This window comes from Narcine bancroftii, chromosome 7, assembly GCF_036971445.1.
Source record: "Narcine bancroftii isolate sNarBan1 chromosome 7, sNarBan1.hap1, whole genome shotgun sequence".
NCBI classification, from domain to species: Eukaryota; Metazoa; Chordata; class Chondrichthyes; order Torpediniformes; family Narcinidae; genus Narcine; species Narcine bancroftii.
Window position 1 is genome coordinate 124,398,654 of NC_091475.1, and position 20,473 is coordinate 124,419,126.

Below are 20,473 nucleotides of genomic sequence, written 5' to 3' on the forward strand. Positions count from 1 at the left end.
CCTGCCTCTGATTCCCAACCTCTGAATCCCCACCTCTGATTCCCCATATCTGATTCCCAGCCTCTGTTTCCCCGCCTCTGATTCCCCGCCTCTGTTTCCCCATATCTGATTCCCGGCCTCTGGTTCCCCGCCTCTGATTCCCCGCCTCTGATTCCCTGCCTCTGATTCCCCATCTCCGATTCCGCACATCTGATTCCCTGCCTCTGATTCCCCGCCTCTGATTCCCCGCCTCTAATTCCCTGCCTCTGATTCCCAACCTCTGATTCCCCACCTCTGATTCCCCGTGTTTGATTCCCCGCCTCTGTTTCCCCGCCTCTGATTCCCCGCCTCTGATTCCCCAACTCTAATTCCCCGCCTCTGATTCCCCATATCTGATTCCCCGCCTCTGATTCCCCACCCCTGTTTCCCCATATCTGATTCCCTGCCTCTGATTCCCCAACTTTGATTCCCAGCATCTGATTCCCCAGCTCTGATTCCCCGCCTCTGATTCCCCGCATCTGATTCCCTGCATCTGATTCCAAGCCTCTGATTCCCTGCCTCTGATTCCCAACCTCTGATACCCGCCTCTGATTCCCCATATCTGATCCCCAGCCTCTGTTTCCCCGCCTCTGTTTCCCCATATCTGATTCCCGGCCTCTGATTCCCTGCCTCTGATTCCCCGCCTCTGATTCCCTGCCTCTGATTCCCCATCTCCGATTCCGCACATCTGATTCCCTGCCTCTGATTCCCCGCCTCTGATTCCCCGCCTCTGATTCCCTGCATCTGATTCCCAACCTCTGATTCCCCACCTCTGATTCCCCGTGTTTGATTCCCCGCCTCTGTTTCCCCGCCTCTGATTCCCCGCCTCTGATTCCCCAACTCTAATTCCCCACCTCTGATTCCCCGCCTCTGATTCCCTGCCTCTGTTTCCCCGCCTCTGATTCCCCGCCCCTGTTTCCCCATATCTGATTCCCTGCCTCTGATTCCCCAACTTTGATTCCCAGCCTCTGATTCCCCAGCTCTGATTCCCCGCCTCTGATTCCCCGTGTTTGATTCCCTGCCTCTGATTCCCCGCCTCTGATTCCCCATCTCTGATTCACCGCCTTTGATTCGCCACCTCTGATTCCCCATATCTGATTCCCCACCTCTGTTTCCCCGCATCTGATTCCCCGCCTCTGATTCTCCATATCTCATTCCCCGCCTCTGACTCCCCATCTCTGATTCCCGGACTCTGATTCCCCACCTCTGATTCCCGGCCTCTTATTCCCAGCATCTGATTCCAGGCCTCTGATTCCCGTCCTCTGACTCCCCGCTTCTGATTCTGATTCCCTGCCTCTGATTCCCCATCTCTGATTCCGCACATCTGATTACCTGCCTCTGATTCCCCACCTCTGATTCCCCATATCTGATTCCCCGCCTCTGTTTCCACGCCTCTGATTCCCCGCCTCTGTTTCCCCATATCTAATTCCCCACCTCTGATGCCCCAACTCTGATTCCCCGCCTCTGATTCCACAGCTCTGATTCCCCGCCTCTGATTCCCCACATCCGATTCCCCATATCTGATTCCCCGCCTCTGTTTCCCCGCCCATGATTCCCCGCCTCTGTTTCCCCATATCTGATTCCCCGCCTCTGATTCCCAACTATGATTCCCCGCCTCTTATTCCCCAGCTCTGATTCCCCGCCTCTGTTTCCCCATATCTGATGCCCCGCCTCTATTTGCCCGCCTCTGATTCCCCGCCTCTGTTTCCCCATATCTGATTCCCCGCCTCTGATTCCCAACTATGATTCCCTGCCTCTAATTTCCCAGCTCTGATTCTCCGCCTCTGATTCCCCGTGTCTGATTTCCTGCCTCTGATTCCCCGCCTCTGATTACCCATGTCTGATTCACCGCCTCTGATTCCCCACCTCTGATTCCCCATCTCTGATTCCGCACATCCGATTCCCTGCCTCTGATTCCCCGCCTCTGATTCACTGCCTCTGCTTCCCCAGCTCTGATTCCCCGCCTGTGATTCCCCTCGTCTTATTCCCTGCTTCTGATTCTGATTCCCTGCCTCTGATTCCCCATCTCTGATACCGCACATCTGATTCCCTGCCTCTGATTCCCCACCTCTGATTCCCCATATCTGATTCCCCGCCTCTGTTTCCCCACCTCTGATTCCCCGCCTCTGTTTCCCCATATCTAAGTCCCCGCCTCTGATTCCCCAACTCTGATTCCCCACCCCTGATTCCCCAGCTCTCATTCCCCGCCTCTGATCCCCGCATCTGATTCCCTGCATCTGATTCCCAGCCTCTGATTCCCTGCCTCTGATTCCCAACCTCTGATTCCCCACCTCTGATTCCCCATATCTGATTCCCCGCCTCTGTTTCCACGCCTCTGATTCCCCGCCTCTGTTTCCCCATATCTGATTCCCCGCCTCTGAATCCCCAACTCTGATTCCCTGCCTCTGATTCCCCAGCTCTGATTCCCCGCCTTTGATTCCCCCGTCTGATTCCCAGCCTCTGAAACCCCGTGTCTGATTTCTTGCCTCTGATTCCCCGCCTCTGATTCCCCATCTCTGATTCACAGCCTCTGATTCCCCACCTCTGATTCCCCATCTCTGATTCCGCACATCTGATTCCCTGCCTCTGATTCCCCATCTCTGATTCACCGCCTTTGATTCGCCACCTCTGATTCCCCATATCTGATTCCCCGCCTCTGTTTCCCCGCCTCTGATTCCCCGCCTCTGATTCCCCATATCTCATTCCCCGACTCTGAATCCCCATCTCTGATTCCCGGACTCTGATTCCCCACCTCTTATTCCCGGCCTCTTATTCCCGGAATCTGATTCCGGCCTCTGATTCCCGGCCTCTGATTCCCTGCTTCTGATTCTGATTCCCTGCCTTTGATTCCCCATCTCTGATTCCGCACATCTGATTCCCTGCCTCTGATTCCCCATCTCTGATTCCCCATATCTGATTCCCCTTCTCTGTTTCACCGCCTCTGATTCCCCGCCTCTGTTTCCCAATATCTAAGTCCCCGCCTCTGATTCCCCAACTCTGATTCCCCACCTCTGATTCCCCAGCACTGATTCCCCGCCTGTGATTCCCCGCATCTGATTCCCTGCATCTGATTCCAAGCCTCTGATTCCCTGCCTCTGATTCCCAACCTCTGATTCCCCACCTCTGATTCCCCATATCTGATTCCCAGCCTCTGTTTCCCCGCCTCTGATTCCCTGCCTCTGTTTCCCCATATCTGATTCCCGGCCTCTGATTCCCCGCCTCTGATTCCCCGCCTCTGATTCCCTGCCTCTGATTCCCCATCTCCGATTCCGCACATCTGATTCCCTGCCTCTGATTCCCCGCCTCTGATTCCCCGCCTCTGATTCCCTGCCTCTGATTCCCAACCTCTGATTCCCCACCTCTGATTCCCCGTGTTTGATTCCCCGCCTCTGTTTCCCCGCCTCTGATTCCCCGCCTCTGATTCCCCAACTCTAATTCCCCGCCTCTGATTCCCCATATCTGATTCCCCGCCTCTGTTTCCCCGCCTCTGATTCCCCGCCCCTGTTTCCCCATATCTGATTCCCTGCCTCTGATTCCCCAACTTTGATTCCCAGCCTTTGATTCCCCAGCTCTGATACCACGCCTCTGATTCCCCGTGTTTGATTCCCTGCCTCTGATTCCCCGCCTCTGATTCCCCATCTCTGATTCACCGCCTTTGATTCGCCACATCTGATTCCCCATATCTGATTCCCCACCTCTGTTTCCCCGCCTCTGATTCCCCGCCTCTGATTCTCCATATCTCATTCCCCGCCTCTGAATCCCCATCACTGATTCCCAGACTCTGATTCCCCACCTCTGATTCCCGGCCTCTTATTCCCAGCATCTGATTCCAGGCCTCTGATTCCCGGCCTCTGACTCCCCGCTTCTGATTCTGATTCCCTGCCTCTGATTCCCCATCTCTGATTCCGCACATCTGATTACCTGCCTCTGATTCCCCACCTCTGATTCCCCATATCTGATTCCTCGCCTCTGTTTCCCCGCCTCTGATTCCCCGCCTCTGATTCCCCAGCTCTGAATCCCCGCCTCTGATTTTCCGTGTTTGATTCCCTGCCTCTGATTCCCGGCCTCTGATTCCCCATCTCTGATTCACCGCCTTTGATTCGCCACCTCTGATTCCCCATATCTGATTCCCCGCCTCTGTTTCCCCGCCTCTGATTCCCCGCCTCTGATTCCCCATATCTCATTCCCCGCCTCTGAATCCATATCTCTGATTCCCGGACTCTGATTCCCCACCTCTGATTCCCGGCCTCTTATTCCCGGCATCTGATTCCGGCCTCTGATTCCCGGCCTCTGATTCCCTGCTTCTGATTCCCCATCTCTGATTCCGCAAATCTAATTCCCTGCCTCTGATTCCCCACCTCTGATTCCCCATATATGATTCCCCGCCTCTGTTTCCCGGCCTCTGATTCCCCGCTTCTGATTCTGATTCCCTGCCTCTGATTCCCCATCTCTGATTCCGCACATCTGATTCCCTGCCTCTGATTCCCAACCTCTGATTCCCCATCTCTGATACATCGCCTTTGATTCGCCACCTCTGATTCCCCATATCTGATTCCTCGCCTCTGTTTCCCTGCCTCTGATTCCCCGCCTCTGATTCCCCATATCTCATTCCCCGCCTCTGATTCCCCATCTCTGATTCCCGGACTCTGATTCCCCACCTCTGATTCCCGGCCTCTTATTCCCGGCATCTGATTCCGGCCTCTGATTCCCGGCCTCTGATTCCCTGCTTCTGATTCCCCATCTCTGATTCCGCAAATCTAATTCCCTGCCTTTGATTCCCCACCTCTGATTCCCCATATCTGATTCCCCGCCTCTGTTTCCCGGCCTCTGATTCCCCGCTTCTGATTCTGATTCCCTGCCTCTGATTCCCCATCTCTGATTCCGCACATCTGATTCCCTGCCTCTGATTCCCCACCTCTGATTCCCCATATCTGATTTCCCGCCTCTGTTTCCCCGCCTCTGATTCCCCGCCTCTGTTTCCCCATATCTAATTCCCAACCTCTGATGCCCCAACTCTGATTCCCCATCTCTGATTCACCGCCTTTGATTCGCCACCTCTGATTCCCCATATCTGATTCCCCGCCTCTGTTTCCCCGCCTCTGATTCCCCGCCTCTGATTCCCCAGCTCTGATTCCCCGCCTCTGATTCCCCAGCTCTGATTCCCCGCCTCTGATTCCCCGTGTTTGATTCCCTGCCTCTGATTCCCCACCTCTGATTCCCCATATCTGATTTCCCGCCTCTGTTTCCCCGCCTCTGATTCCCCGCCTCTGATTCCCCATATCTCATTCCCCGCCTCTGAATCCCCATCTCTGATTCCCGGACTCTGATTCCCCACCTCTGATTCCCTGCTTCTGATTCTGATTCCCTGCCTTTGATTCCCCATCTCTGATTCCGCACATCTGATTCCCTGCCTCTGATTCCCCATCTCTGATTCCCCATATCTGATTCCCCGCCTCTGTTTCCCAAAATCTAAGTCCCCGCCTCTGATTCCCCAACTCTAATTCCCCACCTCTGATTCCCCAGCTCTGATTCCCCGCCTCTGATTCCCCGCATCTGATTCCCTGCATCTGATTCCAAGCCTCTTATTCCCTGCCTCTGATTCCCAACCTCTGATTCCCCACCTCTGATTCCCCATATCTGATTCCCAGCCTCTGTTTCCCCGCCTCTGATTCCCCGCCTCTGTTTCCCCATATCTGATTCCCGGCCTCTGGTTCCCCGCCTCTGATTCCCCGCCTCTGATTCCCTGCCTCTGATTCCCCATCTCCGATTCCGCACATCTGATTCCCTGCCTCTGATTCCCCGCCTCTGATTCCCCGCCTCTGATTCCCTGCCTCTGATTCCCAAACTCTGATTCCCCACCTCTGATTCCCCGTGTTTGATTCCCCACCCCTGTTTCCCCATATCTGATTCCCTGCCTCTGATTCCCCAACTTTGATTCCCAGCATCTGATTCCCCAGCTCTGATTCCCCGCCTCTGATTCCCCGCATCTGATTCCCTGCATCTGATTCCAAGCCTCTGATTCCCTGCCTCTGATTCCCAACCTCTGATACCCCACCTCTGATTCCCCATATCTGATCCCCAGCCTCTGTTTCCCCGCCTCTGTTTCCCCATATCTGATTCCCGGCCTCTGATTCCCTGCCTCTGATTCCCCGCCTCTGATTCCCTGACTCTGATTCCCCATCTCCGATTCCGCACATCTGATTCCCTGCCTCTGATTCCCCGCCTCTGATTCCCCGCCTCTGATTCCCTGCATCTGATTCCCAACCTCTGATTCCCCACCTCTGATTCCCCGTGTTTGATTCCCCGCCTCTGTTTCCCCGCCTCTGATTCCCCGCCTCTGATTCCCCAACTCTAATTCCCCACCTCTGATTCCCCGCCTCTGATTCCCTGCCTCTGTTTCCCCGCCTCTGATTCCCCGCCCCTGTTTCCCCATATCTGATTCCCTGCCTCTGATTCCCCAACTTTGATTCCCAGCCTCTGATTCCCCAGCTCTGATTCCCCGCCTCTGATTCCCCGTGTTTGATTCCCTGCCTCTGATTCCCCGCCTCTGATTCCCCATCTCTGATTCACCGCCTTTGATTCGCCACCTCTGATTCCCCATATCTGATTCCCCACCTCTGTTTCCCCGCATCTGATTCCCCGCCTCTGATTCTCCATATCTCATTCCCCGCCTCTGACTCCCCATCTCTGATTCCCGGACTCTGATTCCCCACCTCTGATTCCCGGCCTCTTATTCCCAGCATCTGATTCCAGGCCTCTGATTCCCGTCCTCTGACTCCCCGCTTCTGATTCTGATTCCCTGCCTCTGATTCGCCATCTCTGATTCCGCACATCTGATTACCTGCCTCTGATTCCCCACCTCTGATTCCCCATATCTGATTCCCCGCCTCTGTTTCCACGCCTCTGATTCCCCGCCTCTGTTTCCCCATATCTAATTCCCCACCTCTGATGCCCCAACTCTGATTCCCCGCCTCTGATTCCACAGCTCTGATTCCCCGCCTCTGATTCCCCACATCCGATTTCCCATATCTGATTCCCCGCCTCTGTTTCCCCGCCCATGATTCCCCGCCTCTGTTTCCCCATATCTGATTCCCCGCCTCTGATTCCCAACTATGATTCCCCGCCTCTTATTCCCCAGCTCTGATTCCCCGCCTCTCTTTCCCCATATCTGATGCCCCGCCTCTATTTGCCCGCCTCTGATTCCCCGCCTCTGTTTCCCCATATCTGATTCCCCGCCTCTGATTCCCAACTATGATTCCCTGCCTCTAATTTCCCAGCTCTGATTCCCCGCCTCTGATTCCCCGTGTCTGATTTCCTGCCTCTGATTCCCCGCCTCTGATTACCCATGTCTGATTCACCGCCTCTGATTCCCCACCTCTGATTCCCCATCTCTGATTCCGCACATCCGATTCCCTGCCTCTGATTCCCCGCCTCTGATTCACTGCCTCTGCTTCCCCAGCTCTGATTCCCCGCCTGTGATTCCCCTCGTCTTATTCCCTGCTTCTGATTCTGATTCCCTGCCTCTGATTCCCCATCTCTGATACCGCACATCTGATTCCCTGCCTCTGATTCCCCACCTCTGATTCCCCATATCTGATTCCCCGCCTCTGTTTCCCCACCTCTGATTCCCCGCCTCTGTTTCCCCATATCTAAGTCCCCGCCTCTGATTCCCCAACTCTGATTCCCCACCTCTGATTCCCCAGCTCTCATTCCCCGCCTCTGATCCCCGCATCTGATTCCCTGCATCTGATTCCCAGCCTCTGATTCCCTGCCTCTGATTCCCAACCTCTGATTCCCCACCTCTGATTCCCCATATCTGATTCCCCGCCTCTGTTTCCACGCCTCTGATTCCCCGCCTCTGTTTCCCCATATCTGATTCCCCGCCTCTGAATCCCCAACTCTGATTCCCTGCCTCTGATTCCCCAGCTCTGATTCCCCGCCTTTGATTCCCCCGTCTGATTCCCAGCCTCTGAAACCCCGTGTCTGATTTCTTGCCTCTGATTCCCCGCCTCTGATTCCCCATCTCTGATTCACAGCCTCTGATTCCCCACCTCTGATTCCCCATCTCTGATTCCGCACATCTGATTCCCTGCCTCTGATTCCCCATCTCTGATTCACGGCCTTTGATTCGCCACCTCTGATTCCCCATATCTGATTCCCCGCCTCTGTTTCCCCGCCTCTGATTCCCCGCCTCTGATTCCCCATATCTCATTCCCCGCCTCTGAATCCCCATCTCTGATTCCCGGACTCTGATTCCCCACCTCTTATTCCCGGCCTCTTATTCCCGGCATCTGATTCCGGCCTCTGATTCCCGGCCTCTGATTCCCTGCTTCTGATTCTGATTCCCTGCCTTTGATTCCCCATCTCTGATTCCGCACATCTGATTCCCTGCCTCTGATTCCCCATCTCTGATTCCCCATATCTGATTCCCCTTCTCTGTTTCACCGCCTCTGATTCCCCGCCTCCGTTTCCCAATATCTAAGTCCCCGCCTCTGATTCCCCAACTCTGATTCCCCACCTCTGATTCCCCAGCACTGATTCCCCGCCTGTGATTCCCCGCATCTGATTCCCTGCATCTGATTCCAAGCCTCTGATTCCCTGCCTCTGATTCCCAACCTCTGATTCCCCACCTCTGATTCCCCATATCTGATTCCCAGCCTCTGTTTCCCCGCCTCTGATTCCCTGCCTCTGTTTCCCCATATCTGATTCCCGGCCTCTGATTCCCCGCCTCTGATTCCCCGCCTCTGATTCCCTGCCTCTGATTCCCCATCTCCGATTCCGCACATCTGATTCCCTGCCTCTGATTCCCCGCCTCTGATTCCCCGCCTCTGATTCCCTGCCTCTGATTCCCAACCTCTGATTCCCCACCTCTGATTCCCCGTGTTTGATTCCCCGCCTCTGTTTCCCCGCCTCTGATTCCCCGCCTCTGATTCCCCAACTCTAATACCCCGCCTCTGATTCCCCATATCTGATTCCCCGCCTCTGTTTCCCCGCCTCTGATTCCCCGCCCCTGTTTCCCCATATCTGATTCCCTGCCTCTGATTCCCCAACTTTGATTCCCAGCCTCTGATTCCCCAGCTCTGATACCACGCCTCTGATTCCCCGTGTTTGATTCCCTGCCTCTGATTCCCCGCCTCTGATTCCCCATCTCTGATTCACCGCCTTTGATTCGCCACCTCTGATTCCCCATATCTGATTCCCCACCTCTGTTTCCCCGCCTCTGATTCCCCGCCTCTGATTCTCCATATCTCATTCCCCGCCTCTGAATCCCCATCACTGATTCCCAGACTCTGATTCCCCACCTCTGATTCCCGGCCTCTTATTCCCAGCATCTGATTCCAGGCCTCTGATTCCCGGCCTCTGACTCCCCGCTTCTGATTCTGATTCCCTGCCTCTGATTCCCCATCTCTGATTCCACACATCTGATTACCTGCCTCTGATTCCCCACCTCTGATTCCCCATATCTGATTCCTCGCCTCTGTTTCCCCGCCTCTGATTCCCCGCCTCTGATTCCCCAGCTCTGATTCCCCGCCTCTGATTTTCCGTGTTTGATTCCCTGCCTCTGATTCCCGGCCTCTGATTCCCCATCTCTGATTCACCGCCTTTGATTCGCCACCTCTGATTCCCCATATCTGATTCCCCGCCTCTGTTTCCCCGCCTCTGATTCCCCGCCTCTGATTCCCCATATCTCATTCCCCGCCTCTGAATCCCCATCTCTGATTCCCGGACTCTGATTCCCCACCTCTGATTCCCGGCCTCTTATTCCCGGCATCTGATTCCGGCCTCTGATTCCCGGCCTCTGATTCCCTGCTTCTGATTCCCCATCTCTGATTCCGCAAATCTAATTCCCTGCCTCTGATTCCCCACCTCTGATTCCCCATATATGATTCCCCGCCTCTGTTTCCCGGCCTCTGATTCCCCGCTTCTGATTCTGATTCCCTGCCTCTGATTCCCCATCTCTGATTCCGCACATCTGATTCCCTGCCTCTGATTCCCAACCTCTGATTCCCCATCTCTGATACATCGCCTTTGATTCGCCACCTCTGATTCCCCATATCTGATTCCTCGCCTCTGTTTCCCTGCCTCTGATTCCCCGCCTCTGATTCCCCATATCTCATTCCCCGCCTCTGATTCCCCATCTCTGATTCCCGGACTCTGATTCCCCACCTCTGATTCCCGGCCTCTTATTCCCGGCATCTGATTCCGGCCTCTGATTCCCGGCCTCTGATTCCCTGCTTCTGATTCCCCATCTCTGATTCCGCAAATCTAATTCCCTGCCTTTGATTCCCCACCTCTGATTCCCCATATCTGATTCCCCGCCTCTGTTTCCCGGCCTCTGATTCCCCGCTTCTGATTCTGATTCCCTGCCTCTGATTCCCCATCTCTGATTCCGCACATCTGATTCCCTGCCTCTGATTCCCCACCTCTGATTCCCCATATCTGATTTCCCGCCTCTGTTTCCCCGCCTCTGATTCCCCGCCTCTGTTTCCCCATATCTAATTCCCAACCTCTGATGCCCCAACTCTGATTCCCCATCTCTGATTCACCGCCTTTGATTCGCCACCTCTGATTCCCCATATCTGATTCCCCGCCTCTGTTTCCCCGCCTCTGATTCCCCGCCTCTGATTCCCCAGCTCTGATTCCCCGCCTCTGATTCCCCAGCTCTGATTCCCCGCCTCTGATTCCCCGTGTTTGATTCCCTGCCTCTGATTCCCCGCCTCTGATTCCCCATCTCTGATTCACCGCCTTTGATTCGCCACCTCTGATTCCCCATATCTGATTCCTCGCCTCTGTTTCCCCGCCTCTGATTCCCCGCCTCTGATTCCCCAGCTCTGATTCCCCGCCTCTGATTTTCCGTGTTTGATTCCCTGCCTCTGATTCCCGGCCTCTGATTCCCCATCTCTGATTCACCGCCTTTGATTCGCCACCTCTGATTCCCCATATCTGATTCCCCGCCTCTGTTTCCCCGCCTCTGATTCCCCGCCTCTGATTCCCCAGCTCTGATTCCCCGCCTCTGATTCCCCGTGTTTGATTCCCTGCCTCTGATTCCCCGCCTCTGATTCCCCATCTCTGATTCACCGCCTTTGATTCGCCACCTCTGATTCCCCATATCTGATTCCTCGCCTCTGTTTCCCCGCCTCTGATTCCCCGCCTCTGATTCCCCAGCTCTGATTCCCCGCCTCTGATTTTCCGTGTTTGATTCACTGCCTCTGATTCCCGGCCTCTGATTCCCCATCTCTGATTCACCGCCTTTGATTCGCCACCTCTGATTCCCCATATCTGATTCCTCGCCTCTGTTTCCCCGCCTCTGATTCCCCGCCTTTGATTCCCCAGCTCTGATTCCCCGCCTCTGATTTTCCGTGTTTGATTCCCTGCCTCTGATTCCCGGCCTCTGATTCCCCATATCTGATTCCCCGCCTCTGAATCCCCAACTCTGATTCCCTGCCTCTGATTCCCCAGCTCTGATTCCCCGCCTTTGATTCCCCCGTCTGATTCCCAGCCTCTGAAACCCCGTGTCTGATTTCTTGCCTCTGATTCCCCGCCTCTGATTCCCCATCTCTGATTCACAGCCTCTGATTCCCCACCTCTGATTTCCAATCTCTGATTCCGCACATCTGATTCCCTGCCTCTGATTCCCCGACTCTGATCCCCACCTCTGATTCCCCAGCTCTGATTCCCCGCCTCTGATTCCCCAACTCTGATGCCCCGCCTCTGATTCCGCAGCTCTGATTCCCCGCCTCTGATTCCCCGTGTTTGATTCCCTGCCTCTGATTCCCCGCCTCTGATTCCCCATCTCTGATTCACCGCCTTTGATTCGCCACCTCTGATTCCCCATATCTGATTCCTCGCCTCTGTTTCCCCGCCTCTGATTCCCCGCCTCTGATTCCCCAGCTCTGATTCCCCGCCACTGATTTTCCGTGTTTGATTCCCTGCCTCTGATTCCCCAGCTCTGATTCCCCGCCTTTGATTCCCCCGTCTGATTCCCAGCCTCTGAAACCCCGTGTCTGATTTCTTGCCTCTGATTCCCCGCCTCTGATTCCCCATCTCTGATTCACAGCCTCTGATTCCCCGCCTCTGTTTCCCCATATCTGATTCCCCGCCTCTGAATCCCCAACTCTGATTCCCTGCCTCTGATTCCCCATATCTCATTCCCCGCCTCTGATTCCCCATCCCTGATTCCCCATCTCTGATTCACCGCCTTTGATTCGCCACCTCTGATTCCCCATATCTGATTCCTCGCCTCTGTTTCCCCGCCTCTGATTCCCCGCCTCTGATTCCCCATATCTCATTCCCCGCCTCTGATTCCCCATCTCTGATTCCCGGACTCTGATTCCCCACCTCTGATTCCCGGCCTCTTATTCCCGGCATCTGATTCCGGCCTCTGATTCCCGGCCTCTGATTCCCTGCTTCTGATTCCCCATCTCTGATTCCGCAAATCTAATTCCCTGCCTCTGATTCCCCACCTCTGATTCCCCATATCTGATTCCCCGCCTCTGTTTCCCCGCCTCTGATTCACCGCCTCTGTTTCCCCATATCTAAGTCCCCGCCTCTGATTCCCCAACTTTGATTCCCCACCTCTGATTCCCCAGCTCTGATTCCCCGCCTCTGAATCCCAGCCTCTGATTCCCAACCTCTGATTCCCCACCTCTGATTCCCCATATCTGATTCCCCGCCTCTGTTTCCCCGCATCTGATTCCCCGCCTCTGTTTCCCCATATCTGATCCCCGCCTCTATTTGCCTGCATCTGATTCCCCGCCTCTGTTTCCCCATATCTGATTCCCCGCCTCTGAATCCCCAACTCTGATTCCCTGCCTCTAATTTCCCAGCTCTGATTCCCCGCCTCTGATTCCCCGCGTCTGATTACCGGCCTCTGTTTCCCCGCCTCTGATTCCCCATCTCTGATTCACAACCTCTGATTCCCCACCTCTGATACCCCATATCTGATTCCCCGCCTCTGTTTCCCCGCCTCTGATTCCCCACCTCTGATTCCCCATCTCTGATTCCGCAAATCTAATTCCCTGCCTCTGATTCCCCACCTCTGATTCCCCATATCTGATTCCCCGCCTCTGTTTCCCCGCCTCTGATTCCCCGCCTCTGTTTCCCCATATCTAAGTCCCCGCCTCTGATTCCCCAACTTTGATTCCCCACCTCTGATTCCCCAGCTCTGATTCCCCGCCTCTGATTCCCAGCCTCTGATTCCCAACCTCTGATTCCCCACCTCTGATTCCCCATATCTGATTCCCCGCCTCTGTTTCCCCGCCTCTGATTCCCCGCCTCTGTTTCCCCATATCTGATCCCCGCCTCTATTTGCCTGCATCTAATTCCCCGCCTCTGTTTCCCATATCTGATTCCCCGCCTCTGATTCCCCAACTCTGATACCCTGCCTCTAATTTCCCAGCTCTGATTCCCCGCCTCTGATTCCCCGCGTCTGATTACCGGCCTCTGATTCCCCGCCTCTGATTCCCCATCTCTGATTCACAACCTCTGATTCCCCACCTCTGATACCCCATATCTGATTCCCCGCCTCTGTTTCCCCGCCTCTGATTCCCCACCTCTGATTCCCAATATCTGATTCCCCGCCTCTGATTCCCCACCTCTGATTCCCCGCCTCTGATTCGCCAGCTATGATTCCCCGCCTCTGATTCCCCGTGTTTGATTCCCTGCCTCTGATTCCCGGCCTCTGATTCCCCATCTCTGATTCACCGCCTTTGATTCGCCACCTCTGATTCCCCATATCTGATTCCCCACCTCTGTTTCCCCGCCTCTGATTCCCCGCCTCTGATTCCCCATATCTCATTCCCCGCCTCTGAATCCCCATCTCTGATTCCCGGACTCTGATTCCCCACCTCTGATTCCCAGCTTCTGATTCTGATTCCCTGCCTTTAATTCCCCATCTCTGATTCCGCACATCTGATTCCCTGCCTCTGATTCCCCATCTCTGATTCCCCATATCTGATTCCCCGCCTCTGTTTCCCCGCCTCTGATTCCCCGCCTCTGTTTCCCAATATCTAAGTCCCCGCCTCTGATTCCCCAACTCTAATTCCCCACCTCTGATTCCCCAGCTCTGATTCCCCGCCTCTGATTCCCCGCATCTGATTCCCTGCATCTGATTCCAAGCCTCTTATTCCCTGCCTCTGATTCCCAACCTCTGATTCCCCACCTCTGATTCCCCATATCTGATTCCCAGCCTCTGTTTCCCCGCCTCTGATTCCCCGCCTCTGTTTCCCCATATCTGATTCCCGGCCTCTGGTTCCCCGCCTCTGATTCCCCGCCTCTGATTCCCTGCCTCTGATTCCCCATCTCCGATTCCGCACATCTGATTCCCTGCCTCTGATTCCCCGCCTCTGATTCCCCGCCTCTGATTCCCTGCCTCTGATTCCCAACCTCTGATTCCCCACCTCTGATTCCCCGTGTTTGATTCCCCGCCTCTGTTTCCCCGCCTCTGATTCCCCGCCTCTGATTCCCCAACTCTAATTCCCCGCCTCTGATTCCCCATATCTGATTCCCCGCCTCTGATTCCCCACCCCTGTTTCCCCATATCTGATTCCCTGCCTCTGATTCCCCAACTTTGATTCCCAGCATCTGATTCCCCAGCTCTGATTCCCCGCCTCTGATTCCCCGCATCTGATTCCCTGCATCTGATTCCAAGCCTCTGATTCCCTGCCTCTGATTCCCAACCTCTGATACCCCACCTCTGATTCCCCATATCTGATCCCCAGCCTCTGTTTCCCCGCCTCTGTTTCCCCATATCTGATTCCCGGCCTCTGATTCCCTGCCTCTGATTCCCCGCCTCTGATTCCCTGCCTCTGATTCCCCATCTCCGATTCCGCACATCTGATTCCCTGCCTCTGATTCCCCGCCTCTGATTCCCCGCCTCTGATTCCCTGCATCTGATTCCCAACCTCTGATTCCCCACCTCTGATTCCCCGTGTTTGATTCCCCGCCTCTGTTTCCCCGCCTGTGATTCCCCGCCTCTGATTCCCCAACTCTAATTCCCCACCTCTGATTCCCCATATCTGATTCCCTGCCTCTGATTCCCCGCCTCTGATTCCCCATATCTCATTCCCCGCCTCTGATTCCCCATCTCTGATTCCCGGACTCTGATTCCCCACCTCTGATTCCCGGCCTCTTATTCCCGGCATCTGATTCCGGCCTCTGATTCCCGGCCTCTGATTCCCTGCTTCTGATTCCCCATCTCTGATTCCGCAAATCTAATTCCCTGCCTCTGATTCCCCACCTCTGATTCCCCATATCTGATTCCCCGCCTCTGTTTCCCCGCCTCTGATTCACCGCCTCTGTTTCCCCATATCTAAGTCCCCGCCTCTGATTCCCCAACTTTGATTCCCCACCTCTGATTCCCCAGCTCTGATTCCCCGCCTCTGAATCCCAGCCTCTGATTCCCAACCTCTGATTCCCCACCTCTGATTCCCCATATCTGATTCCCCGCCTCTGTTTCCCCGCATCTGATTCCCCGCCTCTGTTTCCCCATATCTGATCCCCGCCTCTATTTGCCTGCATCTGATTCCCCGCCTCTGTTTCCCCATATCTGATTCCCCGCCTCTGAATCCCCAACTCTGATTCCCTGCCTCTAATTTCCCAGCTCTGATTCCCCGCCTCTGATTCCCCGCGTCTGATTACCGGCCTCTGTTTCCCCGCCTCTGATTCCCCATCTCTGATTCACAACCTCTGATTCCCCACCTCTGATACCCCATATCTGATTCCCCGCCTCTGTTTCCCCGCCTCTGATTCCCCACCTCTGATTCCCCATCTCTGATTCCGCAAATCTAATTCCCTGCCTCTGATTCCCCACCTCTGATTCCCCATATCTGATTCCCCGCCTCTGTTTCCCCGCCTCTGATTCCCCGCCTCTGTTTCCCCATATCTAAGTCCCCGCCTCTGATTCCCCAACTTTGATTCCCCACCTCTGATTCCCCAGCTCTGATTCCCCGCCTCTGATTCCCAGCCTCTGATTCCCAACCTCTGATTCCCCACCTCTGATTCCCCATATCTGATTCCCCGCCTCTGTTTCCCCGCCTCTGATTCCCCGCCTCTGTTTCCCCATATCTGATCCCCGCCTCTATTTGCCTGCATCTAATTCCCCGCCTCTGTTTCCCATATCTGATTCCCCGCCTCTGATTCCCCAACTCTGATACCCTGCCTCTAATTTCCCAGCTCTGATTCCCCGCCTCTGATTCCCCGCGTCTGATTACCGGCCTCTGATTCCCCGCCTCTGATTCCCCATCTCTGATTCACAACCTCTGATTCCCCACCTCTGATACCCCATATCTGATTCCCCGCCTCTGTTTCCCCGCCTCTGATTCCCCACCTCTGATTCCCAATATCTGATTCCCCGCCTCTGATTCCCCACCTCTGATTCCCCAGCTATGATTCCCCGCCTCTGATTCCCCGTGTTTGATTCCCTGCCTCTGATTCCCGGCCTCTGATTCCCCATCTCTGATTCACCGCCTTTGATTCGCCACCTCTGATTCCCCATATCTGATTCCCCACCTCTGTTTCCCCGCCTCTGATTCCCCGCCTCTGATTCCCCATATCTCATTCCCCGCCTCTGAATCCCCATCTCTGATTCCCGGACTCTGATTCCCCACCTCTGATTCCCAGCTTCTGATTCTGATTCCCTGCCTTTAATTCCCCATCTCTGATTCCGCACATCTGATTCCCTGCCTCTGATTCCCCATCTCTGATTCCCCATATCTGATTCCCCGCCTCTGTTTCCCCGCCTCTGATTCCCCGCCTCTGTTTCCCAATATCTAAGTCCCCGCCTCTGATTCCCCAACTCTAATTCCCCACCTCTGATTCCCCAGCTCTGATTCCCCGCCTCTGATTCCCCGCATCTGATTCCCTGCATCTGATTCCAAGCCTCTTATTCCCTGCCTCTGATTCCCAACCTCTGATTCCCCACCTCTGATTCCCCATATCTGATTCCCAGCCTCTGTTTCCCCGCCTCTGATTCCCCGCCTCTGTTTCCCCATATCTGATTCCCGGCCTCTGGTTCCCCGCCTCTGATTCCCCGCCTCTGATTCCCTGCCTCTGATTCCCCATCTCCGATTCCGCACATCTGATTCCCTGCCTCTGATTCCCCGCCTCTGATTCCCCGCCTCTGATTCCCTGCCTCTGATTCCCAACCTCTGATTCCCCACCTCTGATTCCCCGTGTTTGATTCCCCGCCTCTGTTTCCCCGCCTCTGATTCCCCGCCTCTGATTCCCCAACTCTAATTCCCCGCCTCTGATTCCCCATATCTGATTCCCCGCCTCTGATTCCCCACCCCTGTTTCCCCATATCTGATTCCCTGCCTCTGATTCCCCAACTTTGATTCCCAGCATCTGATTCCCCAGCTCTGATTCCCCGCCTCTGATTCCCCGCATCTGATTCCCTGCATCTGATTCCAAGCCTCTGATTCCCTGCCTCTGATTCCCAACCTCTGATACCCCACCTCTGATTCCCCATATCTGATCCCCAGCCTCTGTTTCCCCGCCTCTGTTTCCCCATATCTGATTCCCGGCCTCTGATTCCCTGCCTCTGATTCCCCGCCTCTGATTCCCTGCCTCTGATTCCCCATCTCCGATTCCGCACATCTGATTCCCTGCCTCTGATTCCCCGCCTCTGATTCCCCGCCTCTGATTCCCTGCATCTGATTCCCAACCTCTGATTCCCCACCTCTGATTCCCCGTGTTTGATTCCCCGCCTCTGTTTCCCCGCCTGTGATTCCCCGCCTCTGATTCCCCAACTCTAATTCCCCACCTCTGATTCCCCATATCTGATTCCCTGCCTCTGTTTCCCCGCCTCTGATTCCCCGCCCCTGTTTCCCCATATCTGATTCCCTGCCTCTGATTCCCCAACTTTGATTCCCAGCCTCTGATTCCCCAGCTCTGATTCCCCGCCTCTGATTCCCCGTGTTTGATTCCCTGCCTCTGATTCCCCGCCTCTGATTCCCCATCTCTGATTCACCGCCTTTGATTCGCCACCTCTGATTCCCCATATCTGATTCCCCACCTCTGTTTCCTCGCATCTGATTCCCCGCCTCTGATTCTCCATATCTCATTCCCCGCCTCTGACTCCCCATCTCTGATTCCCGGACTCTGATTCCCCACCTCTGATTCCTGGCCTCTTATTCCCAGCATCTGATTCCAGGCCTCTGATTCCCGTCCTCTGACTCCCCGCTTCTGATTCTGATTCCCTGCCTCTGATTCCCCATCTCTGATTCCCGGACTCTGATTCCCCACCTCTGATTCCCGGCCTCTTATTCCCGGCATCTGATTCCGGCCTCTGATTCCCGGCCTCTGATTCCCTGCTTCTGATTCCCCATCTCTGATTCCGCAAATCTAATTCCCTGCCTCTGATTCCCCACCTCTGATTCCCCATATCTGATTCCCCGCCTCTGTTTCCCCGCCTCTGATTCCCCGCCTCTGTTTCCCCATATCTAAGTCCCCGCCTCTGATTCCCCAACTTTGATTCCCCACCTCTGATTCCCCAGCTCTGATTCCCCGCCTCTGAATCCCAGCCTCTGATTCCCAACCTCTGATTCCCCACCTCTGATTCCCCATATCTGATTCCCCGCCTCTGTTTCCCCGCCTCTGATTCCCCGCCTCTATTTCCCCATATCTGATCCCCGCCTCTATTTGCCTGCATCTGATTCCCCGCCTCTGTTTCCCCATATCTGATTCCCCGCCTCTGAATCCCCAACTCTGATACCCTGCCTCTAATTTCCCAGCTCTGATTCCCCGCCTCTGATTCCCCGCGTCTGATTACCGGCCTCTGATTCCCCGCCTCTGATTCCCCATCTCTGATTCACAACCTCTGATTCCCCACCTCTGATACCCCATATCTGATTCCCCGCCTCTGTTTCCCCGCCTCTGATTCCCCACCTCTGATTCCCAATATCTGATTCCCCGCCTCTGATTCCCCACCTCTGATTCCCCGCCTCTGATTCGCCAGCTATGATTCCCCGCCTCTGATTCCCCGTGTTTGATTCCCTGCCTCTGATTCCCGGCCTCTGATTCCCCATCTCTGATTCACCGCCTTTGATTCGCCACCTCTGATTCCCCATATCTGATTCCCCACCTCTGTTTCCCCGCCTCTGATTCCCCGCCTCTGATTCCCCATATCTCATTCCCCGCCTCTGATTCCCCATCCCTGATTCCCCATCTCTGATTCACCGCCTTTGATTCGCCACCTCTGATTCCCCATATCTGATTCCTCGCCTCTGTTTCCCCGCCTCTGATTCCCCGCCTCTGATTCCCCATATCTCATTCCCCGCCTCTGATTTCCCATCCCTGATTCCCCATCTCTGATTCACCGCCTTTGATTCGCCACCTCTGATTCCCCATATCTGATTCCTCGCCTCTGTTTCCCCGCCTCTGATTCCCCGCCTCTGATTCCCCATATCTCATTCCCCGCCTCTGATTCCCCATCTCTGATTCCCGGACTCTGATTCCCCACCTCTGATTCCCGGCCTCTTATTCCCGGCATCTGATTCCGGCCTCTGATTCCCGGCCTCTGATTCCTTGCTTCTGATTCCCCATCTCTGATTCCGCAAATCTAATTCCCTGCCTCTGATTCCCCACCTCTGATTCCCAATATCTGATTCCCCGCCTCTGATTCCCCACCTCTGATTCCCCGCCTCTGATTCGCCAGCTATGATTCCCCGCCTCTGATTCCCCGTGTTTGATTCCCTGCCTCTGATTCCCGGCCTCTGATTCCCCATCTCTGATTCACCGCCTTTGATTCGCCACCTCTGATTCCCCATATCTGATTCCCCACCTCTGTTTCCCCGCCTCTGATTCCCCGCCTCTGATTCCCCATATCTCATTCCCCGCCTCTGAATCCCCATCTCTGATTCCCGGACTCTGATTCCCCACCTCTGATTCCCAGCTTCTGATTCTGATTCCCTGCCTTTAATTCCCCATCTCTGATTCCGCACATCTGATTCCCTGCCTCTGATTCCCCATCTCTGATTCCCCATATCTGATTCCCCGCCTCTGTTTCCCCGCCTCTGATTCCCCGCCTCTGTTTCCCAATATCTAAGTCCCCGCCTCTGATTCCCCAACTCTAATTCCCCACCTCTGATTCCCCAGCTCTGATTCCCCGCCTCTGATTCCCCGCATCTGATTCCCTGCATCTGATTCCAAGCCTCTTATTCCCTGCCTCTGATTCCCAACCTCTGATTCCCCACCTCTGATTCCCCATATCTGATTCCCAGCCTCTGTTTCCCCGCCTCTGATTCCCCGCCTCTGTTTCCCCATATCTGATTCCCGGCCTCTGGTTCCCCGCCTCTGATTCCCCGCCTCTGATTCCCTGCCTCTGATTCCCCATCTCCGATTCCGCACATCTGATTCCCTGCCTCTGATTCCCCGCCTCTGATTCCCCGCCTCTGATTCCCTACCTCTGATTCCCAACCTCTGATTCCCCACCTCTGATTCCCCGTGTTTGATTCCC